The sequence below is a fragment of the Denticeps clupeoides genome, chromosome 16 (genome assembly GCF_900700375.1).
Source record: "Denticeps clupeoides chromosome 16, fDenClu1.1, whole genome shotgun sequence".
In the NCBI taxonomy this organism is placed as follows: Eukaryota; Metazoa; Chordata; class Actinopteri; order Clupeiformes; family Denticipitidae; genus Denticeps; species Denticeps clupeoides.
In genome coordinates, this window is record NC_041722.1 from 4,907,821 (window position 1) to 4,929,049 (window position 21,229).

The 21,229-nt window shown below is 47.0% G+C and overlaps 1 protein-coding gene and 1 long non-coding RNA gene across 6 annotated transcripts in view; one reads left to right on the forward strand and one right to left on the reverse strand.

The window, feature by feature from the left end:
• The window catches only part of LOC114765564 (uncharacterized), a 29,289-nt gene extending 19,980 nt beyond the window's left edge, over positions 1 to 9,309 (reverse strand). The window contains exon 1 of the long non-coding RNA XR_003742676.1: positions 9,148 to 9,309. This is a non-coding gene — a long non-coding RNA (uncharacterized LOC114765564). The remainder of the gene's footprint in view (positions 1 to 9,147) is intronic.
• znf536 (zinc finger protein 536) overlaps positions 8,556 to 21,229 on the forward strand; it is a 158,489-nt gene continuing 145,815 nt past the window's right edge. For 2 of the 5 annotated variants that reach the window (XM_028955732.1, XM_028955739.1), the window contains exon 1: positions 9,477 to 9,584. The gene's annotated coding sequence lies outside the window, so the exon portion shown is untranslated. The other 3 variants (XM_028955734.1, XM_028955735.1, XM_028955733.1) reach the window with 3 other exon arrangements.

The window sequence follows — 21,229 nt, forward strand, 5'->3', positions numbered from 1 at the left end:
ATATCCTTTATCTTAAATTTCTCTCTCGGCCCCGGGTAAGCTGATATCTCACTCTGCCTTGCCCTTATATTGCACCATTGCGGTAATAAATACATTGATATCAATGGAGGTAAGTTTGTCCCAGTCTGAAGAGATTATATGTGCCTCGGTCCCCTTTAATAATGTACGACGGCGGCTGTATTTATATCTGAAAAGTGCAGTTGTGTTAAGAGCGGGAAGGGGGGGGGTGGTCTTGAGTGGCCATTGTGGCGGTAGAACAGGGCGTTCAGGCTGTGCGGGGGAACGGGCAAGTGCAAGCCATCTGCCGTTCCACTGGGAGGGAACTTACCTGTGTCCAACCCCCCCCCACCCCTTCGTCCTCCTCCTCATTACTTTCATTACTTCAGTGGGTCCGGCATGTCAGCACACTGGGGTCTCCTCCCAGCTCCGGCGCTCTCCCTGGGGCCCCGAGGTTGATAAAATTAAGCTATCGCTTGTTTAATCCCACTGTCATCTGACTCTCTGCAGTTGCTCTTACTTTAAAAGAAGAGGGACAAAAGAAGCTCACAATTGGTTCAGGATCAGGTTTGGGGAGGGCCACTCCTCTTTTCTTTCCTGCGTTCCCTCGTTCATGAGAGTTTTCATCTTTTAGACCTCAGAGAAGTTGCCTGGTACCATAATGAGCAAAGAAAATATAAACTGGTGTTACAGTTGCTTGACCTTTTAAATGATAAACATAGGGGGGGTGCTTATTTGTGGGACATTTTGCTGTCATTCTTTGGTTCCACTTGGTCCCTTTGAGTCGTGTCACTGCAGATCAATAGAAAAGTGAAGAAGCATTTCCATCCAGATGCCTCCATCCACGTGCTTGTGAATATAACAATGGTGTAAATCATCATCTGAACTTCTCAGTCACTACATCTCCTGTCAAGTCAGTACCAGTGGGAGATTTTGGATGAACTTCTTCAGAAAGTGTCTTAACCAACACCATGTGCAGGAACATGAAGAATGGGATCCACCCCTCCAGTACAGTATCAAGCCTGTAGGGACGACTCTGTTCCCTGTGATCTACCATCACATCTGATGTCACTTTTAGGGTGTATGGGTGAACCCAATGGATGTAGATCAGAAGGAAAGGAACAGGTTTCTGTCTGCGAAGAGGGCGCTGGTTCTCACCAAATTTTGATGGCTCTTTGTTTAGTTTTCCAGAGAAAAAGCAGCAAGATGCACAACAAAATGGCGCAGTTTGTAGAAATATGAAGGACCAGCTCATAAATCTCTTATTATGAATAGTCCCAAACGAAAGGTCACAGTCATGACAACAGTGTGATGGATGTCACCGGCACCCAATTAAATCACCCTAAAAAAAGGAGCCTCCTAGCGCCACATTTGCTTATTAAATATGAAACAGCTAAATCAAAAGTCAGAGGCCCTTCTGTGTGCTGCTTTCCCGCATGTGCTGGACAGCTAAGAATTCATCTGTGAATTATTCAGAATGTTGATGAGAGGGTCAATAACAAAACAAATGCTCGTTATGAGTGTTCAAACCCCCGCTGAAAGGTCAGGGGAAAGTTTGAACCTCTGACACGTGATATCGATACCTACGGAGTTTCACCGTTCCACTGTGGACTTTGGGTTGAGGAGACAAAACGCAAAATTGTAGTCCCACATTCACTTTTTCTCTCGTTTTAGCGCAAACTGACTCGCATGGCAGCTATGAAAGACCCCCTAGTTTTTAACTTAAGTAAATGTCACTGACATTTGAGATGGTGACTTCTTTTAAGAGCGCTTAGCAAACACTGGCAGCCAAATTCGACTCTTCTGAGCAAAAGACTGCTAATGTCTTAAGGAAATTTCATTTGTAGGTTCTTCTTGTTATAATTAACATTTCCCATATTGATCTGTTCCTGGAATCAGTCAAATTTCAGCAACAAGAGCAACTTCAAATATGTGAAGCCCAGGGGAAGAACACAGACTTACTGTCCTGAGTGACAAAAGGTTTTTTCTCTTCTCTTCTCTTCTCTTTTTTTTTTTTTTTACTTCCCCCACCCTTAAGTCCACCTCTAGCTGAACTTATGTTTCTCTTTTTTCCCGTGTATATCCAGTCTGAAATTATAGATGATGATAATAATAATAATGTCATTTTGTACCGGAATCTTAGTCATTACCTGCTGTAAAGTGCTTCTAATTGATACCTCTAGAGAGATAATGATTACAATGCCCTCCAGGAAGATATTATTGCAATATTAACCTTTGTATATACTTTTATGCAGAAGACTCTGGCACATTAAGTGATCTGTAAATCTTACTTCTCCGCTAATGCCATTACAAAAGAATGGATATTCAGAGACATGCCCTTTAACTGATTAAGTGTGTCCAGGGTTTTTGGTCATCTCAGAGAAATTGATGACGTGCAAGTGCAATTTCCCATGGCTCTTTTCTTAAAGGGAAAAGATCTTGAACTTTGGCCATCTGGGCTTTTGCTGTTTTTTTTTTTTTATTCCAGGCAAGTGTCTCCCTTGCCGATGCAACACTTGCCTGACTCACCCGAAACAGAGACTTTTTTTTATTTCTCTTAAGATAAAAAGACTGGGGAATAGCTTATTTTTGGACCCAACCATTGCTCCAGTGATAATTGAGCCCCGCCACGGTTACTGTCACAGCTTTTTTGGCACAGAATTGCCTTGACATTGTTGCAGTGATGGCAATGTTTCTGCAACGTAGGACAAATGCTATGGGGCTGTCACGCCATGGCATGCAGTACGGCAAAGTCAGTGTGCTCAGAATACAAGGCGGCGGGTTGTTTATGTAGCACAGTGTTATCGCTGCTGCTATTATATTGTTAAAAAAAATATAAGATTTAACGATTAAGAGACAGGAAGAGACAGAAACAGACTCGCGCTTGAGAAATCCCTCGGCACAGTTGCAAAGAACAAGGACAGATCTTCTGCTGACATGCTGCAAATGAAAACAAATTCATTCTTGGAAGAATAGTGCTGTGTGTATGTTTGCATGTGTGTGTGTGTGTGTGTGTAGGTAAAGCGGCCACTGGCATGGGCAAAGATTCAAACCCATGACATGAGATGACATCAAAGACTGTTTCTTTTAACGTGGGACTCAGGAAATGAATCTTGTTTGACCCGTCCGCTGAGGCTCAGTCCCCACAGCCCACCACGAGACCACCCACTCATGCAGTAACAGACTCACACCTCTAGTGTGTGCTGTGATGAACTTGAAAAATCATCCCAGTCATGCCCGACAAACGCTTCTCAGCTGAGCAAGGCATGAGAACCTCCTCATCTACAAAACTGGAACTGTTCTTTTTTTATTTACCCAGTTGCTTCTTGTGCCAGATCAGGTCAAGTATTAACTACATCCAAAGGAAAATAGGAAAATTAAATCAGAATCTCTGGGCAGAGCCCACAAACAAGAAAAGTGACACAAACAAACCACAAATGAAGCTTGTTCTTCACCATTTGGCCAACTTTTTATTTATAACTATGTATGTATATATATATATATACACACACACACACACACACACACACACACACATATATATATCGCATATAATAAATAACGCTTGAAAACTGTGGAAGTATTATCAATATTTTCTGCTCTGAATGACTGGGGGCGTGTCCAGTGAAGGTCCAGAAACCACTCCCCCTTATTGTGTGTCAAATACAACAAGCTACATCAAGCAGCTTAATTGTTTGAAGTCATTGCTTTCATATAGATATTTACCTTCTCACGTTTTGTGCAAGTTAGCAATATGTATTACCGACCAGCATAGCCTAGCCATTTTTATCTATGAATTCTCTGTCTGTTCTGTGAGTCGGTTGGCAGGTGTAGCACCTCGCAACGCAGCAGAAGATACATGGCACTGATGCCGACGAGATCTAGAGTTTGTAACTCTAGAGATGTTACGATAAGCAGTGTCTCCAGTGTATCATCAAGTCAGGATTTATATCCGTCCAAATATTTTTTAGTGCCATTGACTCCACAAATGGGTAGAGCATTGTTAAATTATACCATATCTACTCAACCTACATCCATCTAAAATACTATGTAACTGTAATAAAATGTTGCAATAATATCTTGAACCAAAAATGTAAGGATTTTTTTGTTTGTATGCAAACCATACAAAGGGTGCTCCAATATTTCAGTGTATTTCAATAATTACTGAGAATTAAATGACCAAAAAGAAGTCAAAGGAACATCTGAAACTGTATAAAAGATTGTATAAATGAGGAATTGCGCTATATTGGGGATTTGTTATGGTTTAAAGGGAAATGTGCCTGTACACTTTGCTTTGTTCTGTCACCGAGGTTTCAGTTTCCCAGAACTTTACCTAAAATAGTTCAGCTGGATGTGTTTTACATAGACTTTCACAAGACCTTATGAAATAAAGCATGGCCAAAAACTTCAAATGATGCTCTTTTCAAACTCCAAAGAGAGTTGGGTGAAGAACTTCGACCAGAACCAAAAGTGCCATTGGTTCCAGTTCCTGGTTTTGAATGTGCAGGGTAAGAGCGCCCTGATACGCCTTGTCCAGCCAGTGAATGCCACTTCATACCGAGCACACTCATTATAAACTAGAATAGTATGCACACACACCCCCCCCCTTCCCCTCATTGTGATCTTTTTAAATTCTTTTGTCCAAGGATCAGTGATGACCTAGAAAGATCATTCCGGAGAATCTGTATTAGATGTCTCATGCACTTTAACGCAAGGTCTGTCTCCTTCGTTGGGATATCGCGCATAATTCTCAGGTGATAATAGATGAGTTGGCGATAATTTGCGGCAGCGCTGCGCGCAGCCCTGCGTCGGGTTTCCTCGCAAGAACGCATTCCTTCCCTCGGATCTCATTGTTGTGTGTGGCTCCTGAGCTGACATTAACCTACTAAAGTAGTCCTTTGTTCTCTGTAACTGGAGAGCATTTGCTAAGTGTACACAGAGGTTAGTGTGACAGAGCTACTTGTGTGGTGTGGCAGTGCCTTGCACTTTACCCGCTGTGTTGTCCGCACAATGGACAATCGCACGAAAGGAGGCTGACACAGATAGGACACACGATTGTGGCGATGCGGGAGGGACGATGGGGCCGGAGCGCACGTTTACGTGCAGGAAATCGGTAAACGCAGCCGCTGCGGTGCCCGACTATAATCCGGGCGTCAGGCTGGGGGGGGTGGGGGAGATGCGCACGTGTCCGGTGGAAGTCGCTGATGGTCTGCAGGTTCTAATTATGTGCTAATAGCCACTGAGGAGGTCATTTGGAGCCATTACAGAGCGCCTGTAGGTAGTTAACGGCCCACAGTATAACCCAGGCTCCTTAATGTTCCCACGGAGGCCGTTAGCTCTCCGTCACCAAACGGCAGCCGCCTCATTACCGCGATTAGAAACCAATTGATAGATAATAGTAAAATATGATGGCTTGCTGTATCGAAAATATGAACTTCAGTTGACGTGGAGGGAAACGGGAAGCCACAAAGGAGGAAGCAGCCGAGTTCAAATCCGTGGCGTCCGAGCTTTATTCAGCATACAGTTGTAATCTAGTCTTCTAGTCTTCCCAACTGCGTTATGCCTCTAGATAGAAGTGCAAGCCCCAATAAAGTCAATTAGCCTCTGACTTGTTAACTTATTTTCTTTTTTTTTTGGTTTCGTCTGCTTCTTGTTTTGGCTGGTCCCATCGTGCAGGGAGATCATTTTTCAGCGCCTGTCTGTACACAAATTATTCAAACTTACTCCCACACAGTGGTTTCCTTTAGTAAGACATATACGCAAGGACAGAAGCGGTCGGATGAAGTGGATATTTTAAGCATGCAGTAATCATTATTAAACCCCTTATGCCGAACATTGTTAGTAATCAATTTGAGTCAGATGTTTTCATTTAGATTTTTTTTTTTTTTTTTTTTGCCCTGAAGAGACATTGATTCAGATGATTTAAATTAGCCCGCATCCAGTTATCAGTCACTGGCGATATACACTGCTTCCACTTCATCTAAACCGAGGCCAAGGTCCAGCCAGCTTACAGTTATATTATCTAAACCGTGGCATGGAAAAAAGCACGCTTCCCACACCAATACAGCCTTCAGTCCAACAGAAAACTCAGACTTCGCTTCTAAATATTTGCTCCTGCGATACTTTATTGAGTCGTCATTAAATTTCGGATGTGACAAACATGTATTCTTCTTTAATCAGGGGAGGAAGGGATACAGTAGTGTGCTTGGTAGATATGTACATGCGCTGGAGTGCCTTTGACACTGATGAAATGGTACGAAAGAAATACATCACAGCCTGTGTTTGTTATAATAGCGCTCCTTGTTAGTGCATGTCATAGTTTTCGAGTGTAACTGATACGTTTTTTAAGTGATTTTTTTTTAAAGTTTAGAGTAACAGAGGGTTCACAAAGTCAGATTGTTTGAAATTGCCCTCACTCCCTTCTCATTAAATCAGTCGCTGTGAAACATTGAGAACGTTTCTTCATCAAAGACCTGGAACAGATTATATTTGGAGAAACAGAATTTGGGTCTAAAAAAAAAAATAAAAAATCGAGCCTGTGAATGCAAACCGTTTTCTGGTGTGTTTGCATGAAGATGTAAACTGAACACAGCCTTTAACTTAGAGAGGGGTCCATTGGTGCCACATGCGCACATGGAAACTTTCACATGGCCCGCACACACATGCTTGGCCAGATACGGCCAACATGGCACCGCCGCAGCACAAAAGTCGCCATATCCACGACTTGGTGAAGTAAATCAGCGTTCATGTTTTTTTTTTTTTTTTTCAGAGGACACTTTCTTGGCTGGTCACCAGGCTGGGTATAAGGACCCAGGAACATATCAGTCATCCCACCCCCCTCCTGTTACTCCTCTAAACCTCAGCCTGGCTTTCTGCTGACTTTGCCTGATTTCCCTTACATACATCACAGCAAAGTACTCTCCTGCAGCCCAACTGTCCCCCCGGCTGCACAGCACACACATGACGGTGGAAACCGGCGATAATAATTGGAAAAAAACGACGAGAGGCTTCCTTGCCTCCCCTCAAGTGGCGCACCTGTAGCTCACGGAGGCCACGTGACTCAGGCTGCATCGACCCCGCACTTTCGAGACTTTTTTTTTTTTTTTTTTTAAATCCCTGCACCGTTCTACATTTACATTAAACAGTATATACATATGCAAACATCAAATCATATCCCCGTTTCATTTATACATGGCTAAATATTTTCTTATATATATATATATATATATATATGTATATGTATATGTATATGTATATGTATCATGTAGGTATAAAACTCGCCAGGGACGCTTGTAAGCGCTCCATACTGTTAGAAATGGGCACGTTTAAGTCCATATGGCAACTTCCTTTTGACCTCCTTTCCCATCCGCGTGGCATTGTCAGGCCTGTCACGATAAAGAATCACTTGACTCGCTATAACAAGTTCAAAAGGAGCCGAGGCTGCGCGGCTGATCCATGAAGAATCGGGGAAAGGAACACCCCTGCCGCTCCTGCTATCATTCCCATAGAGATAGCGGCATTATTGATGGGACGGTTATGCTAATTTCTATACAGACAAACTTTTTTTTTTTTTTTACATTTTTGGAATTTGTTCAAAAAAAAAAAAAAAAGAATTTGATACACATCAGACTGGAAAATGCAGCCCGGATTCCTAAGCGTTTAAGGGGGCAGCATGAGAATCAGATTTTCATAGTGAATAATGAATGCGAGCTATCCTTTAAAAAAAAAAAGAGGGAGGGGGTGGGGTGGCTGGGGGGGTGTGGCGTTGTCTGGAAGAAAACCAAAGCGAAACCAAGTCCTTCCCTTTCAGGACCCCCCCCCCCCCCCCCCCTTTTTTTTTTTTTTTTTTTAATATCTTGAGGGAGGTGTGTTTGACCACGGTCGACAATAGAACAAGTGAAGCCCGGCGCCGGTCACAGTAAAAGTCCCTGGACGCGCAGAGGGGACACTAGTGTCTGTAGAAAAGCAGCATCGTCTGTGATGGTCCTTAAAGTTACCTGGCGGTTCGCCCGCATCCATCTCCACAACACTTTTACCTCGAGGTCCCAGTAACTGGGGGTGAAAGAACTTCAAAACGACGGTAGGACTGCGTCCTGTCCCAAAGTCACATGCGCTCCCCCACACCCGCCGGATACTTTATTATTATTATTATTATTATTACTACCAAAAACCCTTTCCCATAATTACACCGTAATCGTAATATAATCCCGCGACAAAGAGTCCATTGAAGGCAGCGGCTTTTGTCGACTCCGGGAAAGTCGCCTCCATCGCTCCTCTGAGTCCATCCAAAACTTTTTTTTTTTTATTATTACCTCGCCAAAACTATTCACGAAGATGTTTATTTTCCCACGTTACACTGTAGCTTTTGAAACGTGGACCCCCCCCCCCCCCCCCCCCATCTTTTCATTTATTTATATATATAAACAGCGTCACCATTATTTATGGGCTATTTAGGATCACGTTCAACCACCCCGTCCTCTTCTTCTTCTTCATCTTCTCCTTCTTCTTGTTTAATAGGTAAAAAAGGCGCGCCCGGCTCGTGGGTTAGAATAAAGCCGGTCCTCCGGGGAGCGGGGCTGCGTGTGCGTGGCGAGACGCGCGCCACCGCCAACATAACGGGCCGCTTATTTACATTAAAGCCGCCGCAAGGTTACAGCGCGGCGCGCTCCCACTTCCCGAGACAGCCGGCGACGCGCGGACTTTTCCCCGGGAGGACCAACACGTGAAACAGTTCCGGCGACAAGGTAAGGGGACATCGCTCCCTCTCTGCCACCCCCCCACCCCACCCGGAGCCCACGCGTGTACGTACATCGCATTATTCTTTTTTTTAAATTATTATTATTATTTTAAAGCGAACGCGACTCCTCGCGACGCGCGTCTCGGTCGCGGCGGCGTCAAAGCCAATTACCGCCGAATAATAACGCGGAGTGACACCGCGAGCGCGTTTTTTTTATAATAATAACGATAATAATTAGACTCGGGCGCGCTTTTAAAGAAACGCTTCGTGTGTAGTAGGGACGGGGCTCTTTTTTTTATTATTATTTTTTAATAATATCGGGGGTCTGATCGGAAGCGAATACCGCAAGACCCCTCCAGCTGCTGGCGACAATGGAGCGCGTTTTTTTTAACGGTACGATGCATTTCACCTACCAGATAGGGGGAGTCCGAGCTGAAGGATGGAAATGTCTTGTGATGCCGGCTGATCGGTGTCATTGAAAGGCAGTTCGCGGCGGCGGAGGGAAAGGAAACAGAGACGAGAGAGGGAGAGAGAGAGAGAAAAAAAAGGAGAGAAAGAAACCTGCGAGAATTAAAAAAAAAAAAAACTACTACGTTTTTTTGGACTCGGGACGCGCGGCGGAGTGTTGGAACGAGGTGGGCTGCGTGTGCGTGTGTGTTTTGTTTGGTGTGTGTGTGCGTTTGCGCGTGTGTTCCGGAGTGGACGATCCGCACTTTTTTTTTCTCCCCCCTTCAGCCCCCGAGAAAATGATCGGGTCAATCGCGTGGACATGCTTCATTACTGAGTGAACGCGGGCGGCGTGTTTTCTCGCTCCACGCAGGAGTTTGTGCGCCTCGCCGCGTGGCTGAAGGTAAGAAGAAGTGATGCGAGTTTTTTAAAGAGTGCGGGGGGCTTCGGGGGGTCCGGCGGGTTCTCGTCCGCGTTGATGCATGAATTATGACCAAAAAAAATAACAAGCGGGAATATGAATAATAATATTACAACGTGGCGGCGGCCTTTAATTTGATCTGCGTGGAGGTGGAAAAGTCTCCAGGACGCGTCTCGCCGGTTTCTGACATTTTCATTTTAATATTACACGCGCGGAGAGGCGCGAAAGTGATCATAAAAGGCGTCTAAAGCTACTGTTATTACGATATTGGTTAATAATTATTATAATTAGAACAAAAAAAAAAGTTTTTTTTTTTTTTGTCCCCCGGTGGGGTCGATCTCGCGTCCCGGTGCGGGACGGGATTCGGGGATGAAAGTTTGGCTCGGCCGGCATGTGTCAGAACTTGCGAGATGGGGGAGCCGGTGAGACCTGCCATTTTGTGCCGGGATCGACCTTCTCCGTCGGCGCTGCTTCGCGCTCCATCCGCGTTATGACGGCAAATCAAAAAGCTTTTCATCTTCCGCAGCAAAAAAATAAAATACATACATACATACATACATATATATATTTACATATTTCAAACACAGAATAATTTGAATGGGGCGAAGTGTCGTGCTTTTTAGTATTTGGAAAGTGGAAGTTGCCGGGATTTGCCGGGAAGGTGTGAAGGAGACCATTAAATCCCCTTAACGGGAATGAAAACCGGGGCCCCCCCACGATCACGACCACGACCACTTGACAGCCCCGTGCTGCAGGTGTCCCCGCTCAGCCTCCTGGCTCCAGGACGCATGACCCCCCCCCACCCTGTCCCCAACACGTGCAGGACATGGGAACTGGGGGGGTGGGGGGCAGAATTCCTCTCTCTCTCCCTACACACCACCCAACACATTGTTACACGCGGCGCTTCTGGTGCATCCTCCGCCGAAGTCGCATGTGGTGCGAGTGTTTGTTCCCGGCGTGCATTGTTCGGGGTGAACATGGGTACAGTGTCATTGTTCCACGCCGGGCGGATATTATGTCTGTAACCGTGTCTGGGCGTGGACGCGGCACGGCACATCCTTTCAGAACGCGCTTGTTGCTGTTGTTGTTGTTGTCGGTGGAAGGAGGGATGGCGATGGGCGGGCCGGGGTCGCGGCCTTCAGGGTCGCGCCGCGCGGGATCGGGCCTGTATCTGAGTGAGAACTATAAATACAAACTCTGCCTTCCTTTCCTAACCGTGACAAAATCCCAGCGCGGTACGATTATTTATTCATTGTAGTAAATTGCAGTGGCGTTAATAAGAGTGACGGCGGCAGTAGGCGGGTCGTGGACGAGAAGCCCGGGAGAGAGGCCTGGTGTCGGGCATGCGCCACGCTGGCGGCGCCGCTGCGGTGATCAGACAGGCGGGCCGCGGTTAAACGGTGCCCCGCTCGCTTTAATTGGGGATGCTGTTGGACGGGGAGGCGTACGTCTTGCAGATGCCTGGCCCCGGCCAGGAGGGCCTTGTGGGACGGCGTGGCAGACGAGGCGGCGGCGATTAGGTTTTTAATTGATATGTACAGTGAAGACCCCCCCCCCCTCCCCTCCCCGGTCACCCTCCCCTCCGTCATGTACCCCCGGTGGCTGGGTCCTCCTGTCATACCTACAGCTGGGGGGGGGGGGTAAACACGCGGGCACGGAGCCACGGCGAGGCTTCGGCGTCGCCGCGACCTTCATGTAGAAGGTTAACATCAGCAAAACGGCCCTGCAAATACCGCGGCTACATCAGCACGTATTCATTAGCATTAATAATGCAGCTCACTGTACGTACACGTTAATAGCTCTTCATTTGCAATATCCACTCAGATATTAATATTCATATAGCAAAAAGCTAAACTCTTGCGCTCCAGAAAACCAGAAGGTGTTATTCTCTTCATTTTCGCAATTTCATTTTGATCTAAAAATGTTTCTCTGCTGAAGTGTCATGTAGTTTGCGTGACGGGTTAAAGGGGGTTAAAAGGGGTTAAAGGTCAGTGTTAATTATAAGAACTAAATGGGCATGTATGTACGTTATCTCTTTTTTTGTGCCCTACTAATCCGAGGAAGCCCACATGTCATCTTTTTACTCAGAAATATTAAGGAAAGACCATTTTTTTTTTACGAAAGCAAAATGAAAAATGAAGCCAGTGTGTGTGTGTGTGTGTGTGTAGGGTGTGTGTGTGTACGGTGGGTGTGATGCGTAAGTAAGTTCCCCGCCATCCCAGACGTCAGCGCGCGGTCTAAGAATAAAGGCCGGCGTGACACACGAGGCGATGACCGGCGAGCTCGTCCCCGCCGCCTCATGCCGGGGGACCAGCAGAAGGAGCGTCTGTCCGTCTGGGGGAGGGAGAGGTCAGCGGTGACGGAGTCCCTCCGATAGGACAGTGCGCTTCTGTGAGCCGCTCCCGCGATAACGCCGTTTCGTGGGGCTGACAGATACGAACAGATGTTTGCAGATGTTTTGTTTTCGAGGACCCCCCCCCCCCCCCCCACCCTTCCTAGCTGGAGGGAAAGGCCTCGCCGAACAGATCCTCCTTTCTTTCTCTTCTGCCGTTACCGTCTTCTGGGACTTTTGGGACAGATCTGTGTGTACAGCGGATAGTGGAAACGGATGTGTGTGTGTGTGTGTGTGTGTGTGTGGCACCAGGCCTCCTTTAATCTGAAGAATATATTAGCCATTATGATGCGGAATTAAATACGCCGCGCGGCGTGTCAGGACGGCTCGCTTCTGAATTGGCGGGGGGCCCGAAATTTACAGCCATGTCATTCCCGCGGACAGCGTCCCTCCGCACACAGACGGGCGGCCGTCAGTCACCGGGGGCCGAGGGGCGTCCGGTTATTCCACACACCCCCCACCCCTCCTCCCCTGCCAACGCCGCGGCGGTGCCACGTGGGCCCGAGTCCCTCCCGGGCCCTCCCCGGGTTAATTCTGGAGTATAATGACGGCGACTCGGTAGTAAACGGCTCCAAGTCGCGACCGCCGGCCTTGTTAGCGCCGAGGGGAGGGCTTCTGGGTAAGATGGCCACCGCCGGCGGAGTGAAGAGGGACCCTGCACCTTTAATTACCATCAAGAGGGTTTCTCCAAAGGATGGAGGCGTAGCGGTTCTGTTGCCTCGTAAATCTGCTCCGGTGCCGTATATTGTGTTGAACTATTACTGTACACCATTATACTGCAAATTCAACTGCCTCTTCAGGACTTGATTTGCATAATTGGATCTTTAATGAAACTTGCCTTGTGGAACCAAAAAAAAAATAATAATAATATTGAAGGGGAGAAGGACTAAAAAAAAAAAATTAATAAAATGGATTTTTAGGCAGAACGACCATATGTGAAAGTTTGCGATGGCGTGTAAAGAGAGGGAGTTTTTTTCTTTTAACGGGAGCAAGTGACCTGTTCTACACACACACACACACACACACACACAGAGACGGGCCCAGAACCAGACAGACTTCCACACATCAGTGGTGGGGCTACAAATAGGATGAGAAGTGGCTCTGAAAGCTGTACATTCCCAGCCAGGACTCGCGGGTTATTACTACAAAAGCGGGATTTCTTTTAGCCCCCGGTGGGGTTTTCAGCCTCTCTGTCTCCACTCATCTCGTGCACTTGTTACGCAGGGAAGACGGGTCTTTTGTAGAGGACTCACCTGTCGGAATTTCATCCGCTGCAAATATTTTGACAGTTTCTTATCGGGGGCAGTCAGGTTCTTTTCTCACGCGCGTCATATCAGTAAAAATGGCGCGTGTGTTGGGCGCCTCGTTGCACATACGCACACACGTGAACGTCTACGTGAGCGCCAGGAGCCACCGCTGCTTCCGTCTCCGTCTTGTCTGTGGGTGGGTGGGTGGGTGTGCGGGTTCGAGGGGGTTTGGTTTTATTGGTTGATTTAAACGCCACGCCGCTCCTCCGTGCAGGTGAAGGTTAGAACGCTGACGGTGGCACTTTCCAACGAACGTGACAACCATGACCAACGAAATGATGTTTGTCCTTTATTTGTGGAGGACCTGTCATTTAAAAGTTTAAATGAAAGGGGGGGGGGTAAATAAGGCAGCTGCTCGGCGGCACCATAACCCGAGAGCTCGGTATCCGGGGGAGGGAAGGGTGGTTAATCAGAGAGGGGAGGTTAAAAATGGATATTAACTAAATGATGATTTATCATCGGGGACGGGGGGCCAGAGAAGGCGCGGGTGCCGGTACTCCAGAGGCGCACAAGTGGATCATGTGGCAGAGCGGTTCACAGGTGGCTATTAGTGAAGCGCTGGAGAGCGAGCGCCTCCCCGCGCGTCTCCGTTTCTCTTTTTACACGTTGTGTGTCCTCTTGTAGGCCTGAAGACACACACACACACACACACACACACACACAGCCGGCTCTCTGGTCAGAGCTCTCGCACTGTTGATTCTCTCTGTAATGATGTCACCGCAATAGTGGAGGGGAGCAAATGTCTCCTGATTCCACCATTTAACGGCTGGCTGAATTGGCTGATAATGATAGCATTGGCGTCTCCAGGCTCGGGGACGGATCAGGCCCTGCGAATTAGCAGCTCCTAACCGGAGAGGGAGGGAGCGCGGCGGACTCCTGTCTCTCCGGCAGGCCGGCGGGTAGCGGCAATGACCGCCTGGCACGGCCGTCCTGGACCTTTTGAAGTAAAATACAGGGGACGCTTGTTGCGTTTTTTTTTTTTTTTTACATTTGTTGGTCGAGCCCTATTTCTCGGAAGCACCTAATGTTTAAATGCTCTTTGAATGCCCCTCTCAGTGCTCAGGCGAGTCCTTCTGCCCCGCTAGTCTGGTTAAAAATATATATTCAAATTTAAAAGCCGTAGTCAGAGCTTAAAAAAAAAAAAGAACCCCCCCCCCCCAGAGACGTTCTAATACTGTATTACTGTTTTCCTGCATCGCAAAAGTAAATACGTTTGCATGCTAACGAACGCGCCGGCTCTCCGGACACAGATCCTTCTGTGAGCGCCGAATATTCTGCATAACGACAAATATCAAGCATGTACGCGTGCACGTCCAGATTCCAGGAGGCCACTCTGAGGAGCCCTTTTAGTGTCCAGTGAAGAGGACGTTTTATGGTAACGAAAATATCCTGTGTTTGATATAAAGTGGACCAATGAACAAATTACAGCTGAGGTGCATCTGCATCCGTCCCGTACAGGTCACAAGTGCCATTTATTTCATTTGTTGTAAAGACAAACTAGAAAAAAGTTCATTTAGATGTTTCCTCGTTTGGCACGAAACAAATGTACAGTGATGAGGCGATCTACGTCATATCGCCTGCTGCGCCAGATGCTCAACTCTTAAGGATTTATTTCTTCGTCCAACTTTTTTCAGTTCCCAAAGATGATTGGAAGAGGCTTTTTCTACGTCTCAGGGGCGCTTTTTTAAGCGACAGGCCCGCATTATTGCATGAACGGCGTTCCATGGGAAGTCACGACTATGTGTTGCTGACAACGGGCCTGCCTAGTAGCCTGGTGGGTAACACACTCGCCTGTGAACCAGGAGACCCAGGTTCAAATCTTACTACCAAAGTGTCCCTGAGCAAGACACTTAACCCTGAGTGTCCCTGGGGGAAGACTGTCCCTGTAACTACTGATTGTAAGTCGCGCTGGATAAGGGCGTCTGATAAATGCTGTAAATGTCTACGTTTATGCAGATATTTCATTTATTTATGTAGCATTTTTGATCAATTTAACGCTGTTTCAGTGTTACAGAACAAAAGCGAGGAGATTTTTAAGTGGCCGGGAACTTTGAAATGGCCGCGTGTACCTAGATCAGCTCGCTCGCTCGTGCTGACACGCAGCAGAGCAGCCAGCATGAAAGGGACCGAGAGGAACGTTCTTTTTTAAGAGAACTGTCAGTCCTGCGTGAGTCACGTTAAGCAGCGGCAGCCCAAGGTGCGAGTTAAGCAGTATTTACTTGAGGGAATTTGTCTTTATTTATCTGCGTTATTACGGAGGTGAACTCTAAAAGAGCGTTTGCCATGAATTCCCCAGACGCGCTGCTTCCTTTACGCGCCTTTAAAGCCTTAAGACGCCTCTACACTACGGCTGCCGTTTCTCCCAAAGCACATCTCCGGCAATCTCTTACCATTCCCACAAATCACACACACACACACACACACACGCACACACACACACTCTTTTTCTTCTTGTTACTCTTCTTTTTCCCTTTTGTTATTGCTCATGCAATCTTTTTTCATCTTGATCACAAAGCCTCGATTTCTTTCTCGCACTTCTGGTGTTTCATCTCTTTATGCCGTTTTGCGTGAATTGTTGTAATTGGGGGAAAGCCGAGCGGGTTTGGGGGCTCGGGCCAAGCTGACCCCCCCCCCATCCGCCCTGGATGGCAAATTGGACTGTCAGCGAGGATCAGTGCTTGCGGACAACACAATCCACGGCGCGTTCAGCGGCGGGCCCTCTTAGCGGAGTAACGGCCTGGAAAAGCATGATGGAAAAGGGACGTGGGGTCGATGGCGGACAGGAATCCGTCTCGCGAGCGGCGATGGGTCACCCTCCAGTCCGCTCCCCGGCCTCCCGCCGGCCACTCGGGGGGGCTGTGTGGAAGTAGCAATTTTTAGAAGCGGCCGAGGACACGAGGTCCGGCATTTCCTCCTGTCTTAACCGGATTAGCTGTGGGAGTTTTTACTATTAGAGCGCCTCTTACATCACATGCTGCCCGGCTCACGGCCTTACAGTCACCCTCTGTCGTTTACTGAGCTCAGCCACTTAAAGATGCATCCCATCATCCCTTGCTCACCATGCATTGCAATGGAAAACAGGAAATTCGGTTTGTTCTAAGACGAGGTCTCAGCGGCGCTCACCACCACCACTTCTGTCAAATATTTTACACTAGGACTTAAAGTGTGGCATTTCTCTCATTTTACACTGCTCTCTCCGCTGTAAAAGCAGGTTTTCTCTTCTAAAAGAAGCATTTGAACTCCCTTCATAGTAACATTATCTGACCTTTACCATCTTATTTAACATGTTTTTATTCGGCGCTACCACCACGAAATCACTGACAAAAGTACTGAAACAGCTACAGTGGAGATGGCAACATAAAAAAAGGGAATTCTGTCATCCAGAATGCGCCTTTGTCTGATAAGGCCGAAAGGTCAGAATACGTTTAAAGTGAAGAAATCTGTTTTCTATTTCTTTTTTATCAGTACACACAGAGAAATAAAGGTACACACAGGGTACAATATTAAAACTTCCAGGTACAAAACTGGTCCTTAAAAAGTACAGGACAGGGTGTTTGTGTTTTACCTTTAAAGGAAAGTACATAGTTGTACCCATGAACCTGCACCACATGGAAATGATCCCAACAAAAATAATTGTAAATTGTGAGATTTAGCTGAAATAGTGATGGAATGGCTAGTGGAGCTGACCAATTTTTCCAAAAGCGGCTGATGTTCATGTTTGTAAAAGGACAAAAGGAATGTACATGAAAATACATCAATGACAGAAAAAAATCACAGACAGTCAGACATAGCAGCGTACTCAGTGGACTCTGTGCCTGTGAGTTGAAGGTTGCCGGTTCGAACCCAGCCTCCCCATGTCTGTGGCTCCTTATGCCCAGCTCCGTGGGCAACACGACAAGTGTGCTGCCCTTTGCAGACCACTTTATCATATTTATATGTAAGTATAATTATAAATTCCAGTCATGACAGGTACACAAGTTGTGCCTTAAATGGTACAGATGACTAAGGTACTAAAAAGGTACGGGTTCATTGTTGTTCTTCAGAAGGGTGCTGCCCCTTAGCGAAAAGCATTTGTACCCATATAGGTACACAGTGGTACTGTCATTTCTCTGTGTGTAGTGTCTGTTTTATTTTATTCACTTTTTTTTTCTTTTTATTGCCACTGGTCATGTGACCCTCACATTCGCCACGCAGTGGGAGTAAAGTGTAAACGCTGGTTACAGTCACATGACCAGTGACAGCGTGCATTAAATCTTTTTCTCGAGTCTCTGCTCTTGGCGCTGATGAGCGGTGTTAGATAGGGCACTGGTCTGGTGTTGGTAATTAACGCATTCTGCTGTACGTGTGGACAGTCATTAGTGAAGTAAAAGATCGGCTCTGTTTAAATTTGCATGATGATGGTTCTGTGACCAGTCATCGTTAGATCAACCAGCTAGAACGGCCCCAGGTTTTTTTTTTTTCGGAGAAGATTCATGGGAGATATTTTCCCCCTCCCCGCTCTTCCTCCTCATCGTGGGAGGTCCCCTTTAAAGTGTGAACCTCAAGCCCCCGCCCGCCCCTGAACGATGATCCACAGCGATCCCGAATCAGCGGCATTTCTCCAGATTTTAAATCGAGTTTACCTCCCTCTCGCTCCCGCTCTGGCCTTCTGATCGTCGTAGCCTCAGGGCTCCCCAGCGCGCGCTGGATCCCCCTGATTTATTAATGGTCTCCCGGTTGCGGCCAATGGCCGTCGGTGTGTGGGGCTGCGCGTGGGGAACCGGACCTCCGACCGGTGGAGACGAGGGCCCGAGGGTCACTTGGAGGGAGAGTAGATCCCCCCACCAGACATCCCTCAAGGGGGGATACTTAACCTGGGCGGTCTCAGCCGAGGGGCTGGATCCGTGATAGATGATAAAACGTCCTTTACTCATCTGAATAATCACTTCTTTATTTGCTTTCCTCGTTGGATGTAAATGCGTACACTGTGTGTGTGTGTGTGTGTGTGTGTGTGTGTGGTTCTCTGCTCGTACCGTGAGCTTCAGCCCCATCTGAGACGCCAACGCGGGGGAGCCTCTCCCACCGGGCAGAGCGATTGATCCAGGGACGGGAGCACGGAGACAAGAGGTCAGACTCGTCCTCCGCCCGCCTTTCATCCACTCTCTCTGACCGCAGGCAGCCTCTCTCCGCGCTTTTGTTGTCGGCGGTAATCTTCGAAGTGATCTTAATTATGGAGGTTCGGCCTGTTTTTTTTTTTTTAATCAAACAGCGTAGTTAGTGCGTAATGAGAATGAAGGAGGGGCAGCGGCGGCGGCTCACACATGCTGCCGGGCATCCAGACACGTCTTTTGTGTGGTGAGAGAGAGAAAGAGAGAGAGATTATATATATATATATATATATATATATATATGGTTCTAGTGTAAGACTGGCACAGTGGCGCATGAATGTGTAAGTTGCAAAAATAAAAAATGATGGGTGACAATCCCAAAAGCGACGCATGAATTATTCATTTGAAACTGTTGTGATGAAAGTTTCACCCGCCTTTTTTGTGACTTTCTAGGGCCTTGCACGCACAAATAAATGATCTCAGAATTCCACTGCCAGAACTTGAAAGGAAAAACAAAAACCGTTGTGATTTAGCCACAAAAAAGAGGGGAGGATGAAATCCACTGCGGACGACTAGTCGATCCGCTGAGATTAAAATGCCAAATCCTGACGGCCGTTTAAAACAAGGTGACCGGCATACGCCTGCGATCGGCTACGTCCGACTCGGCGCCCGATACCCATCGTGGGCACCGCTGTGGTTCATCTGGGGGTCAAAGGGCAGGACACCATTCAAAGTTAAGGCCCTGGGATTAACAATGCAAAACCGCGTCTTTTTTTTTTTGCTAAAGAGTCTTACTGTTGACCCTAAAACACCAAATGGAACAAACGAGCCCGAGACATCTGAGTAACGCCGCGTTCCCGTCTGTCCTGAAACGGGCCTGTTGCTGGATGGCTGGGGTTAAACGGTGTGACTCCGGGGGTCAGCAGTGATTAGCTTCTGTGTTCGCAGTGTGTGTGCGCGTGCGTGCGCCAGGATTAGAAGTGACATTTTAAAGTTGCAGAGAACGCAGAGAACACGGAACGGCGGCGGCGGAGGCGGCGTCTTTCTTTTTTTTTTTTTTTTTTTTAAAGATCAGAGGTATTTCGCTCCTGCTCCGGCGCTCTAAATTTGCTATGCGCCGTGGCAAGGCCCACATCTTGTCTTTATATTATTAAAAGTAGTTAGCCCATAGGCTGCCTCCGTTGCGAAGGAAGTTAGACAGATGGCCATGTTTTTTTAATAGATCACAGCCATTTCTAAAAGAAGAAGACAGAGAGAACCGGAGAAACCGATGATGCCCGTTTTTTTTTCTCGTTCAGTCTGCTTGGCATCGCCTCTCAAGTTTTCAGAAAATGTGCTGCAATCCATGTCATTGCTCAACTCATGAATGATTTATGCTCAGATCGCTACTAAATAAATTAATTAACCCCCTCCCAACCCTTCTTTTTTTTTGGGAAATGTCATAAATAATGATCATTAAGCCTGTTATATATCTAACGCATGTGGCCCACAAGCCACCGTGGTTTCCCGCCCCTTCACCCCCATCACCCCACCTCATATGTTTTGTGCTTGACTGAAAGTTGCTTATAACAGAATGTTAAATATATTGCAGGGAGGAGGGTGTGTGTGTGTGTGTGTGTGTGTGTGTGTGGGGGGGGGGGGGGTAGAGAGAAAGAGAATGAGAGAGAGAGAGAGAGAGAGAGAGAGAGAGAGATTATGTGTGTGTGGTTGCACTGTTCCTTGATGTATGCACCATGTCAGGCAGCCATTGTCTCCTGGGTAAAGAATGATAGTTCAAATACCTACCATCTCTCCCCTGGTGCTCCAAATGCTCGCCTTTGAAGTTTTTATAATCCATCTGTCATCTTCGAGCGGGGAGGGCACATGTTCTGTACCGCTCAATTACAGAATTTTCCCTTTGCCTGCTACAATGAGACAGGAAGCGAATAATATGGCCGACCCTGTGTGAGTGAGAGTGTATGGTGTGTGTGTCCTGAGACTGAGAACTTGGGGAATGCATTCTGTGACGTCCCTCGGAACACAAGAAGCGAGTGTGTTTGTTGTGGGTGGAATGCCTGAACACTTCCTACTGTTACAATTATGAGGCATTTGATTGAATGAGCCTTGTTTTGTGAGCACTGATCTTGATCGGCCTTTTCTGGGTGGGCTGGGGGGGTGGAGAGGCAGTAGATCCCACCCACCCGACTCCGCCCCCCTACACACTCCTGTGCCAATCGCACCGTTTCGTTCGGTATAGGTACGTATTCTGTGGAAGAAGGTGAAAGGGAGCCGCAGAACTCGCTGGCGAAATCGTTAATTAGAGAAAGCAGCTCGGGAAGAAAAAGTCGAACTTCAGATGCTTGTTGTACAGTAAATAAATAAACAAACAAACAAACAAACAAACACATACATAAATAACAACAGCAGGAAATAAGGAACCTGGAACGTCTCTCCGCTTTCAGAGAAAAGAGGAGCCTTTAATTCTCCCCCTACCTTTAATATTTCACTTTTTCGTACACCGTTGTTAGATCTCTTTGTCTCGCTTCTTATCGGCGGCGGCGAAGAAGCAGAAACGACAAGCAAAAAGAGCCTCCTGGAAGATGAAAGATTGCAACGGGCGCTGATAAAAAAGGAATTTGACATTCTTTTGTTGCCTTTGAAACTTCAATATTTGGGAGTAATTGTTTCATGGGCGTTATATATCTTCATTTATGGTGGAATAACACGTTGGCCCCCTTCTGCCCCCCCCCGCTAAATAAAAGCAGCACCCATCTGCTTCTGGAGCCTGTCCTGACCGCCTGCTCATCGCAAAAATAATATGCGTCCTAATGACTTCCACATATTTTGAAATCTCCCTTTTGA